Raw genomic sequence first — 11,708 nt, 5'->3', positions numbered from 1 at the left:
CGAGTAGCTGGTAGTACAGGCGTGTACCACCACACTTGGCTAACTTTTTATTTTTATTTTTTTTTTACTCTTCGTAGAGATAGGGGTCTTACTTGTTGTCCAGGCTCGTATCAAACTACTGGGATCAAGCAATCCTCCTGCCTCAGCCTCCAAAGCTGAGATTACAGGTGTGAGCCACCATGCCCAGTTCTGTATATGCCATAATTTCTTTATCCACTCATCTGTCAATGGACATTTAGATTATTTCTACCTTTAGGCTATCATGGATGTTGCTGCTATGAACTTTCGTGTACAAGTTTTGGTTTGAATAGCTGTTTTAAATTTCTTAGGGTACATAACTAGGAGTGAAATTGTTGAGTCATATAGTAATTCTATATTTAACTTTTTTCTGTCACCCAGGCTAGCATGCAGTAGCGTGATCTCAGCTCACTGCAACCTCCGCCTCCCTGGTTCAAGCAATTCTTTTGCCTCAGCCTCCCGAGTAGCTGGGATTACAGGTGCATACCACCACGCCTGGCTAATTTTTTTTTTTTATTTTTTTGTTTTTCTTTTGGGTTTCACCATGTTGGCCAGACTGGTTTCAATCTTCTGACCTCAGGCAATCTGCCCACCTCGGCCTCCCAAAGTGCTGGGATTACAGGTGTGAGCCACTGTGCCTGGCCTCTGTATTTAACCATTTGAAGAACTGGTAAACTGCTTTCCATGGCATCTGCACCATTTTTCATTTCCACTAGCAATGTACAAGGGTTCCAATTTCTCTACTTCCTCCCGACAATTGCTAGTTTTCCCTTTTTTGATTATAGCCATCCTAGTGGATGTAAAGTGGTATCTTATCCATGGCTTTGATTGCATTTCCTAATGACTAATGATGTTGAGCATCTTTTTGTGTGCTTATTGGCCATTTGTGTATCTTCTTTGGAGAAATATCTATTCAAGTCCTTTGTCCCTAACTCCTGCTTTTTAAAGGGTCAACTGTAATTGCAAAATCCAATGCCATGAAGCTCTTGCCCTATGGTTTATTCTAAATCTTTCTTAGTTTTAGGTCTGACATTTAGGTCTTTTATCCATTTTGAGTTAATTTTTCTATATATGGTGTTAGGTAAGAGTTCAACTTCATTCTTTCACATGTAGATATGCGGTTATCCTAATACCATTTGTTGAAAACAGTTTTTTTTTTTTTTTTTTTTTTTTTTTTTTGAGACAGAGTCTCGCTCTGTCACGCAGTCTGGAGTGTGGTGGTATGATCTTAGCTCACTGCAACCTCTGCCTCCTGGGTTCAAGCAATTCTCCTGCCTCAGCCTCCTGAGTAGCTGGGATTTACAGGTTCATGCCACCATGTCTGGCTAATTTTTGTACTTTTAGTAGAGACAGTGTTTCTCCATGTTGGCCAGAGTGGTCTCAAACTCCTGACCTCAGGTGATCTGCCCACCTAGGCCTCCCAAAGTGCTGGGATTACAGGAGTGAGCCACTGAGCCCGGCTCTGACTCTGTAGATCACTTTGGTTAGTATTCACATCTTAACAATATTAACTCTTCCAATTCATGAACTGGGATGTGTTTCCATACATTTTGTCTTCTTTAATTTCTTTCAGCAATGTTGTATAGTTTTCATTGTACAAGTCTTTCACCTCCTTGGTTAAATTAATTCCTAAGTATTTTATTCTTTTTTTTTTTTTTTTTTTTTTTTTTGAGACGGAGTCTCACTCTGTCGCCGGGGCTGCAGTGCAGTGGCCGGATCTCAGCTCACTGCAAGCTCCGCCTCCCGGGTTCACGCCATTCTCCTGCCTCAGCCTCCCGAGTACCTGGGACTACAGGCGCCAGCCACATCACCCGGCTAGTTTTTTGTATTTTTTAGTAGAGACGGGGTTTCACAGTGTTAGCCAGGATGGTCTCGATCTCCTGACCTCGTGATCCGCCTGTCTCGGCCTCCCAAAGTGCTGGGATTACAGGCTTGAGCCACCGCGCCCGGCCCTAAGTATTTTATTCTGTGCGATGCTATTGTAGATGTAATTGTTTTTATGTGTTGTGGGGTTTTTTTGTTTGTTTGTTTGTTTTTTGAGATGGAGTCTCACTCTGTCACCCAGGCTGGAGTGCAGTGACATGATCTCTGCCCACTGCAGCCTCCACCTCCCAGGTTCAAGTGATTCTCCTGCTTCAGCCTCCCAAGTGGCTGGGACTACAGGCACAGGCCACAACGCCCGACTAATTTTTGTATTTCTTTTTTAGTAGAGTCGAGGTTTCACCATGTTGGCTAGGCTGGTCTCGAACTCCTGACCTCAAGTGATCTGCCCGCCTTGGCCTCCCAAAGTGCTAGGATTACAGAGGTGAGCCACCACATTCGGCCAATGTAATTGTTTTTGTAATTTCCTTTTGACGTTGCTCATTTTTAATGTATAGAAGTGCAACCTGGCTAACATGGTGAAACCCCGTCTCTACTAAAAATACAAAAATCTAGCCGGGCGACCTGGCGGGCGCCTGTAGTCCCAGCTACTCAGGAGGCTGAGGCAGGAGAATGGCGTGAACCCAGGAGGCGGAGCTTGCAGTGAGCTGAGATCCGGCCACTGCACTCCAGCCTGGGCGACAGAGCGAGACTCCGTCTCAAAAAAAAAAAAAAAAAAAAAAAAAAAAAAAAAAAAGAAGTGCAACCAATGTTTGTGTGAGTCTAATGCCTTTTTTTTTTTTTTTAATTTAGAGACGGGTCTCACTATGTTGCCCAGACTGTAGTGCAGTGACTATTCACAGGCGTGACCCCACTGCTGATCAGCACAGGATTTTTGACCTGCTCCATTTCCAACCTGGGCAGGTTCAACCCTCCTTAGGCAACCTGCTGGTCCCTCGCTCCTGGAAGGTCAGCATATTGTTGTTGAACTTAGGGCAGACACCCAATCAGCATAGTGCATTACAACGCAGGACTTTGGGCTCAAGCAATCCTTCTGCCTCAGCCTCCTGAATAGCTGTGACTACAGATGCACACCACCATATCTGGCTCTAATGCCTTTTAAAACTGACATTCAGGCAGGGCACAGTGGCTCACGCCTGTAATCACAGCACTTTGGGAGGCCAAGGTCAGGAGTTTGAAACCAGCCTGACCAACATGGTGAAACCCTGTCTCTACTAAAACACAAAATTAGCCGGGCGTGGTGGCGGGTGCCTGTAATCCCAGCTACTTGGGAGGCTGAGGCAGGAGAATCACTTGAACCCCAAAGGTGGATGTTGCAGAGAGCAGAGATTGCGACATTGCACTCCAGCTTGGGCAAAAAGACCAAAACTTCATCTCAAAAAATTAAAAATAAAATAAAATAAAATAAAACTGATTTTCAGTCAGTATGCTTGTTTTTAACCTCTACTTTTACCCCAGATGTATTATACCTGTTGCCCCCAATTCCTGAGGGGCCACCTGAAGTTGTCTCACAGCTCACTGGTATTCTGTTCATCTGTGGGTTTTGGGTTTTTATCAGTCTTTTTTCATTTTTCCAGTATTTTAAAAAATAGAGAGAGGGTCTCGCTATGTTGCGTAGGCTGGTCTCAAATTCCTGGGCTCAATTGATCTTCTAGCCTCAGCCTCCCAGGTAGCTGGGATTATAGGTGCACACCACAGTGCCTAGCTCTATAAATTTTTATACTTTCTACTGTTATGTCCTCAAGTTCATAATATTCTCTTCTGTATTCTAGTCTGCTGTTAGTCCCATCCACTGTACTTTTTTTTTTTTTTTTTTTGAGACGGAGTCTTGCTCTGTCACCCGGGCTGGAGTGCTGTGGCCGGATCTCAGCTCACTGCAAGCTCCGCCTCCCGGGTTCACGCCATTCTCCTGCCTCAGCCTCCCGGGTAGCTGGGACTACAGGCGCCGCCCCGTCGCCCGGCTAGTTTTTTGTAGTTTTTAGTAGAGACGGGGTTTCACCGTGTTAGCCAGGATGGTCTCGATCTCCTGACCTCGTGATCCGCCCATCTCGGCCTCCCAAAGTGCTAGGATTACAGGCTTGAGCCACCGCGCCCGGCCCACTGTACTTTTCATCTCAGACATTCCAGATTTCATTTCTGGAGGACAGACTTGGGCATTTTTATTTTATTTTATTTTATTATTTTTTTGTTTGTTTGTTTTTTTGAGACGGAGTCTCGCTCTGTCACCCAGGCTGGAGTGTAGTGGCCGGATCCTGGCTCACTGCAAGCTCCGCCTCCCGGGTTCACGCCATTCTCCTGCCTCAGCCTCCCGAGTAGCTGGGACTACAGGCGCCCGCCACCTTGCCTGGCTAGTTTTTTGTATTTTTTAGTAGAGATGGGGTTTCACCATGTTAGCCAGGATGGTCTCGATCTCCTGACCTCATGATCCGCCCGTCTCGGCCTCCCAAAGTGCTGGGATTACAGGCTTGAGCCACCGCACCCGGCCTACTATTTTATTTTTTTAATTAATTTATTATTATTATTATTATTATTATTATTTGTTTGTTTGTTTGTTTTTTGTTTTTTTGGTTTTTTTTTTTTTTGAGACGGAGTCTCGCTCTGTCGCCCGGGCTGGAGTGCAGTGGCCGGATCTCAGCTCACTGCAAGCTCTGCCTCCCGGGTTCCCGCCATTCTCCTGCCTCAGCCTCCCGAGTAGCTGGGACTACAGGCGCCCCCTACCTCGCCCGGCTAGTTTTTTGTATTTTTTTAGTAGAGACGGGGTTTCACCATGTTAGCCAGGATGGTCTCGATCTCCTGACCTCGTGATCCACCCGTCTCGGCCTCCCAAAGTGCTGGGATTACAGGCTTGAGCCACCGCGCCCGGCCTATTATTATTATTTTTGAGATAAGAGTCTCTCTCTGTCACCCAGGCTGGAGTACAGTGAAATGATCTTGGCTTACTGCAACCTCCACCTCACTGTTTCAAGTGATTCTCGTGCCTCAGCCTCCTGAGTAGCTGGAATTACAGGCGTGTGCCACCACGCCTGGCTAATTTTTATATTTTCAGTAGAGACGGGGTTTCACCATGTTGGTTGACCAGGCTGGTCTTGAACCCCTGACCTCGTGATCCGCCTGCCTCGGCCTCCCAAAATGCTGGGATTACAGGCATGAGCCACCGCTCCTGTGTGAAAGAGGAAGTTTCTAAAGTAGTCCAGGTTACAAAGCAAGATGCCCTTATGGCTTGGCCAATTCAGTGGTGCCAGAGGGTTCTAGCCCACTGAACCTTTGCCACGCCCAATAGACAGTCTCCCTGGAGACCTCTGGGGTGTTGAAACAAGACCATATTTCAGCAGATAATTGTTCTTCTTCCAGGAAACATCTCCTAACTTGTTCCTGAAATTTAAGGTAAATATCTGGGATATAAAGTTACCACAGGCGCATGACTCACGCCTGTAGTGTCAGCACTTTGGGAGGCTGAGGCGAGTGGATCACTTGAGGTCAGGAGTTTGAGACCAGCCTGGCCAACATGGTGAAACCCCGTCTCTACTAAAAATACATAAATTAGCTGGGCATGGTGGCAGGTGCCTGTATTCCCAGTTACTTGGGAGGCTGAGGAGGGAGAATTACTTGAACCCGGGAGGCAGAGGTTGCAGTGAGCTGAAATCATGCCATTACGTTCCAACCTGAGTGACAGAGTAAGACTCCATCTCAGTACACACACACACACACACACACACACACACACACACACACACACAAAACCAAGTTACCATACACACACACAAAACCAAGTTACCATGGGCTGGCCACAGTGGCTCACACCTATAATCAATCCCAGCACTTTGAGAGGCCAAGGTGAGCAGATCGCTTGAGCACGGGAGTTTGAGACCAGTCTGGGAGACATGGTGAAACTCTCTCTTTACAAAAAATAAAAAAGCAGCCGGGCGCAGTGGCTCAAGCCTGTAATCCCAGCACTTTGGGAGGCCGAGACGGGCAGATCACGAGGTCAGGAGATCGAGACCATCCTGGCTAACACGGTGAAACCCCGTCTCTACTAAAAAATACAAAAAACTAGCCGGGCGAGGTGGCGGGTGCCTACAGTCCCAGCTATTCGGGAGGCTGAGGCAGGAGAGTGGTGTAAACCCGGGAGGTGGAGCTTGCAGTGAGCTGAGATCCGGTCACTGCACTCCAGCCTGGACGACAGAGCGAGACTCCCTCTCAAAAAAAATAAAAATAAAAATAAAAAATAAATAAAAAAGCTAGCCAGGCGTGGTGGTGTGTGCCTGTAGTCCCACCTCCTGGGAGGCTGAGGTAAGAGGATCGCTTGAACCGAGGAATTAGAGGCTGCAATGAGCTATGATGGTGCCACTGCATTGCAGACTGGGCAACAGAGCAAGACCCTGTGTCAAAAAAAAAAAAAAAGAAAGAAAGAAAGAAAGAAAGAAAGAAAGAAAGCCAGTTGGCCAGCCATGGGCTCCTTTATCCTATTTCCCATGCACCAGAAACAGCTGGCCTTGTGGAGCAATGAACTGGTGTACCAAAAACAGATCTAGCCAGTATCCACGAGACCACACCTGTGAGGCTGCAACGCTCCCTTGATGATAGTGATATGTGATCCTCACAGTGACTGAATTGCAGCGCCAAGTCTTCCTCAGTCAATAGAGAGGTCAAGAAACCAAGGGCTGCAGTTGAGGGGGGCAGTGGGGGAGTAGCTGTCACTATTATTTTTCTCTCTAAAGATTTTTGCTGGCCGGGCGCAGTGGCTCATGCCTGTAATCCCAGCACTCTGGGAGGTGGAAGCAGCTGGATCACTTGAGGTCAGGAGTTTGAGACCAGTCTTGCCAACATGGTGAAACCCTGTCTCTACCAAAAATACAAAAATTAGCCAGGCATGGTGGTGGGCACCTATAATCCCAGCTACTCAGGAGGCTGAGGCAGGAGAATTGCATGAACCCGGGAGGTTTCAGTGAGCTGAGATTGCGCCACTGCACTCCAGCCTGGGCGACAAGAGCAAAACTCCATCTCAAAAGAAAAAAAAAAAGATATTTGCTTTCCACGCCCCAAGTCACTCATGCTCTGTGGCTTAACTGCCCAAGGGCAAGGTTCTTGCCAGGGAACTCAATAAGAGTTCTACCTGGTTATTTAGGACTCCTCCTGCCACCAGGGCAAAAGGTCTCCCCATGCTGGCTGTGCTCCCCCTGATTATGAAGGGAATTATGACCTGGGTGGAGTAGAGACGGGAGGAGGGTGAGCTTCTCAACAGCCCTCACACCACCACACCCAATGACAAAAATCAGCAGAAAACCATCACTATCTACATGAATGTTCTAATTTTTTTCACTCACTATTGGTGGTAAATTTACCAATTTGCTCAAAGTTTCAAGATGATAAGAAATAACCCTTGGCTCGGCCGGGCACAGTCGCTCATGCCTGTAATCCCCTCCCAGCACTTTGGGAGGCTGAGGCGGGTGGATCACCTGAGGCCAGGAGTTCGTGACCAGCCTGGCCAACATGGTGAAACCCTGTCTCTACTAAAGATACAAAAAATTAGCCGGGTGTGGTGGTGGGCGCCTGTAATCCCAGCTACTAGGGAAGCTGAGGCAAGAGAATTTCTTGAACCCGGGAGGCAGAGGCTGCAGTGAGTGAAGACCGCACCATTGTACTCCAGCCTAGGCAACAAGAATGAAACTCCATCTCAAAAAAAAAAAAAAAAAAAAAAAAAAAAAAGGCCAAGTGCAGTGGCTCACGCCTGTCCCAGCACTTTGGGAGGCCGAGGTGGGCCGATAATGAGGTCAGGATATCAAGACCATCCTGGCTAACGTGGTGAAACCCCGTCTCAACTAAAAATACAAAAAATTAGCTGGGCGTGGTGGCATGCACCTGTGGTCCCAGCTACTCAGGAGGCCGAGGCAGGAGAATCACTTGAAGCCGGGAGGCGGAGGTTGCAGTGAGCCGAGATTGTGCCACTGCACTCCAACCTGGGCAACAGAGCAAGACTCCATCTTGAGAAGAAAAGAAAAGGAAAGAAAAAAGAGAAAAGAGAAAAGGAAAAAAAAGAAAAGAAAAGAGAAATAACCCTTGGCTAATGAGAAGCTAGAGGAGGCATGGGCAGCACTTGGAAATTGTGAACTCTGCAATTCAGAAGGAATGTTTAGTAGAGTGAGATACCCCATCTGCATATCTGGATGTAACGGTATTGCCTTCTTTTTTTTTTTTGAAGGGGGAGGTGAGGGGGATAGAGTTCGGTTCTGTCACCCAGGCTGGAGCTACGCAATCTTGGCTTACTACACCTCTGCCTTCCAGATTCAAGCAATTCTTATGCCTCAGCCTTCTGAGTAGCTGGGATTACAGGCATGTGCCATCACACCCAGCTGATTTTTGTATTTATTTATTTATTTTGAGATGGAGTTTTGCTCTTGTTGCCCAAGCTGGAGTGCAATGGTGCGATCTCAGCTCACTGCAACCTTCAACTTCTGAGTTCAGGCTATCTGCCTCAGCCTCCTAAGTAGCTAGGTGCACGCCACCATGCCCAGCTAATTTTGTGTATTTTTAGTAGAAACGGGGTTTCACCATGTTAGCCAGGCTGGTCTCGATATCCTGACCTCAGGTGATCTACCCGCCTCGGCCTCCCAAAGTGCTGGGATTACAGGCATGAGTCACTGTGTCTGGTTTGGTATTGCCTTTTCTTAGGGATGTTGAAATACATGTGGCTGTGATAACTGGAGAAAAGGAACAAAGTACACATTGGCTGCCCAGGGTTTACTTCTGGGCCTGCTTCTAGTCTCTCTCTATACGCTGTACCTAAGCAACCAGTCCCATGGGTCTAAGCAATGACTCCTAAACCTACATTTCCAGCTCTGGCCTGGCCTGGAAATCCAGTCTATACATCCACCTGCCTGCTTATCAACCCACTGGATGCCTCACAAGGATCTCAGATCAACATGTCCAAAACAAAGCTACTGATTTCTCCCTGTCAGCACCACCTAACCCAGCAGTCCCCAAATGTTTTGGCACCAGGGAGCAGGAAGATAATTTTTTCACTAACCGGCGGGTGGGGGTTGGGGGGATGATTTTGGGATGATTTGAGCACATTAAGTTTATTGTGCACTTTTTTTTTTTTTTTAATGGAGTCTCGCTCTATCGCCAGGCTAGAGTGCGGTGGCGCTATCTTGGCTCACTGCAACCTCCGCCTCCCGGGTTCAAGCGATTCTCCTGCCTCAGCCTCCCAAGTAGCTGGGATTACAGGCATGTGCCACCATGCCGAGATAAGTTTTGTATTTTTAGTAGAGATGAGGTTTCACCATGTTGGCCAGGATGGTCTCGATCTCCTGACCTTGTGATCTACCTGCCTCGGCTCCCAAAGTGCTGGGATTACAGGTGTGAGCCACCCCGCCCAGCCTGTGCACTTTATTTGTATTATTATTATATTATAATGTATAATGCAATAATTATACAACTCACCATCATGTAGAATTAGTGGGAGCCCTGAGCTTGTTTTCCCGCAACTAGATGGTCCCATTTGGGGGTGATGGGAGACAGTGACAGGTCATCAAGCATTAGATTCTCATAAGGAGTGCATGACCTAGATCCCTGGCATGCACAGTTCACAATAGGGTTTGTGCTCCTATGAGAATCTAATGCTGTTGCTGATCTGACAGGAGGCAGAGCTCAGGCAGTAATGGGAGCAATGGGTAGTGTGGCTGTAAATACAGATGAAGCTTTGCTCATTCGCCCACCACTTACTTCCTGCTGCGTGGCCTGGTTCCTAACAGGCCCCAGACAGGTACTGGTCCATGGCCCAGGGGTTGGGGACTCCTGCCCTAACCTACTCCTCCTTCAGTCTCCCCTTTTCCTTTCCCTTTTTCTTTCTTTCTTTTTTTTTTTTGGGGGGGGGGGGCGGGCGCAGAGTCTCATTCTGTCACCCAGGCTGGAGTGCAATGGCGCGATCTCAGTTCACTGCAACCTCCACCTCCCAGGTTCAAGCAATTCTCCTGACTCAGCCTCCCAAGTAGCTGGGATTACAGGTGCCCGCCACCGCGCCTAACTAATTTTTGTATTTTTAGTAGATACAGGGTTTCACTATGTTGGCCAGACTTTTCTCGAACTTCTGACCTCGTGATCCGCTTGCCTCAGTCTCCCAAAATGCTGGGATTACAGGCGTGAGCCACCGTACCAGGCCCATTTTAATTTAAACTTAAATAGCCACATATGATTAGTGGCTGCTGTACTGAAGAGAGTAGCTCTAGATTTTTGCTTTGGGCAACTAGGTGGCTCATGGTGCCATTAATTGAAAAAGGGGGCCGGGTGCAGTGGCTCACGCCTGTAATCCCAGCAATTTGGGAGGTCAAAGCAGGCAGACCACCTGAGGTCAGGAGTTCGAGACCAGCCTGGCCAACATGCTAAAAATACAAAAAATTAGCTGGGCGTGGTCACATGCATCTGTAGTCCCAGATACTCGGGAGGCTGAGGTGGGAGGATCACTTGAGCACCAGGAAGCAGAGGTTGCAGTGAGCCAAGATCCTGCCACTGTACTCCAGCCCAGGTGATAGAGTAAGACCCTGTCTCAAAAAGGAAAAAAAAAAAAAGAAAAAAAGAGGGAGCAGGCTGCCAGCCACCAGCCTGGACAACATAGTGAGACCCCTTCTCTACAAAAAAATAAAAAATTAGCCAGGCATGGTGGTGTGCACTTGTACTCTGAGCTACTCTGGAGACTTAGGTGGGAGGATTACTTGAGCTGGGGAGGTTGAGGCTGCAGTGAGCTACGACTGTGCTACTGCCCTCCAACCCGGGCAGCAGAGCCAGACTTTGTCTCAAAAAAAAAAAGAGGCCGGGCGCGGTGACTCACATCTGTAATCCTAGCACTTTGGGAGACCAAGGCGGGTGGATCACTTGAGGTCAGGACTTCAAGACCAGCCTGGCCAACATGGTGAAACCTCATCTCTACTAAAAATACAAAAATTAGCTGGACATGGTGGCGAGCGCCTGTAATCCCAACTACTTGGGAGGCTGAGGCAGGAGAATCGCTTGAACCTGGGAGGTGGAGGCTGAGGTGGGTGGATCACTTGAGCCCAGGAGGTCCAGACCAGCCTGGGCAATATAGTGAGACCCAGTATCTACAAAAAATTTTGAAAAATTCGGCCGGGCGCGGTGGCTCAAGCCTGTAATCCCAGCACTTTGGGAGGCCAAGACGGGCGGATCACGAGGTCAGGAGATCGAGACCATCCTGGCTAACATGGTGAAACCCCGTCTCTACTAAAAATACAAAAAACTAGCCGGGCGAGGTGGCGGGCGCCTGTAGTCCCAGCTAGTCGGGTGGCTGAGGCAGGAGAATGGCATAAACCGGGGAGGCGGAGCTTGCAGTGAGCGGAGATCCGGCCACTGCACTCCAGTCTGGGCGACAAAGCGAGACTCCGTCTCAAAAAAAAAAAAAAAAAAAAAAATTCGCCAGGCATGGTGGCAAACAGCTGTAGTCCCAGCTACTTGGGAGGCTGAGGTGGGAGGATCACTTGAGTCCAGAAGGCTGAGGCTGCAGTGAGCCATGATTGTGTCACTGCACTCCATCCTGGGCGATAAAGTGAGACCCTGTCTCAAGAAAAAAAAGTCATTGTTTTAAAAATGGTGACTCTCAGGCCTCTGAGCCCAAGTCAAGCCATCGCATCCCCTGTGACTTGCACGTATACGCCTAGATGGCCTGAAGTAACTGAAGAATCACAAAGAAGTGGAAATGCCCCGCCCCGCCTTAACTGATGACATTACACCACAAAAGAAGTGAAAATGGCCGGTCCTTGCCTTAAGTGATGACATTACCTTGTGAAAGTCCTTTTCCTGGC

Source organism: Rhinopithecus roxellana, chromosome 6 (genome assembly GCF_007565055.1).
Source record: "Rhinopithecus roxellana isolate Shanxi Qingling chromosome 6, ASM756505v1, whole genome shotgun sequence".
Taxonomy (NCBI): Eukaryota; Metazoa; Chordata; class Mammalia; order Primates; family Cercopithecidae; genus Rhinopithecus; species Rhinopithecus roxellana.
The sequence above is the reverse complement of the archived record's forward strand: the minus strand, read 5'-3'. Positions refer to the sequence as shown.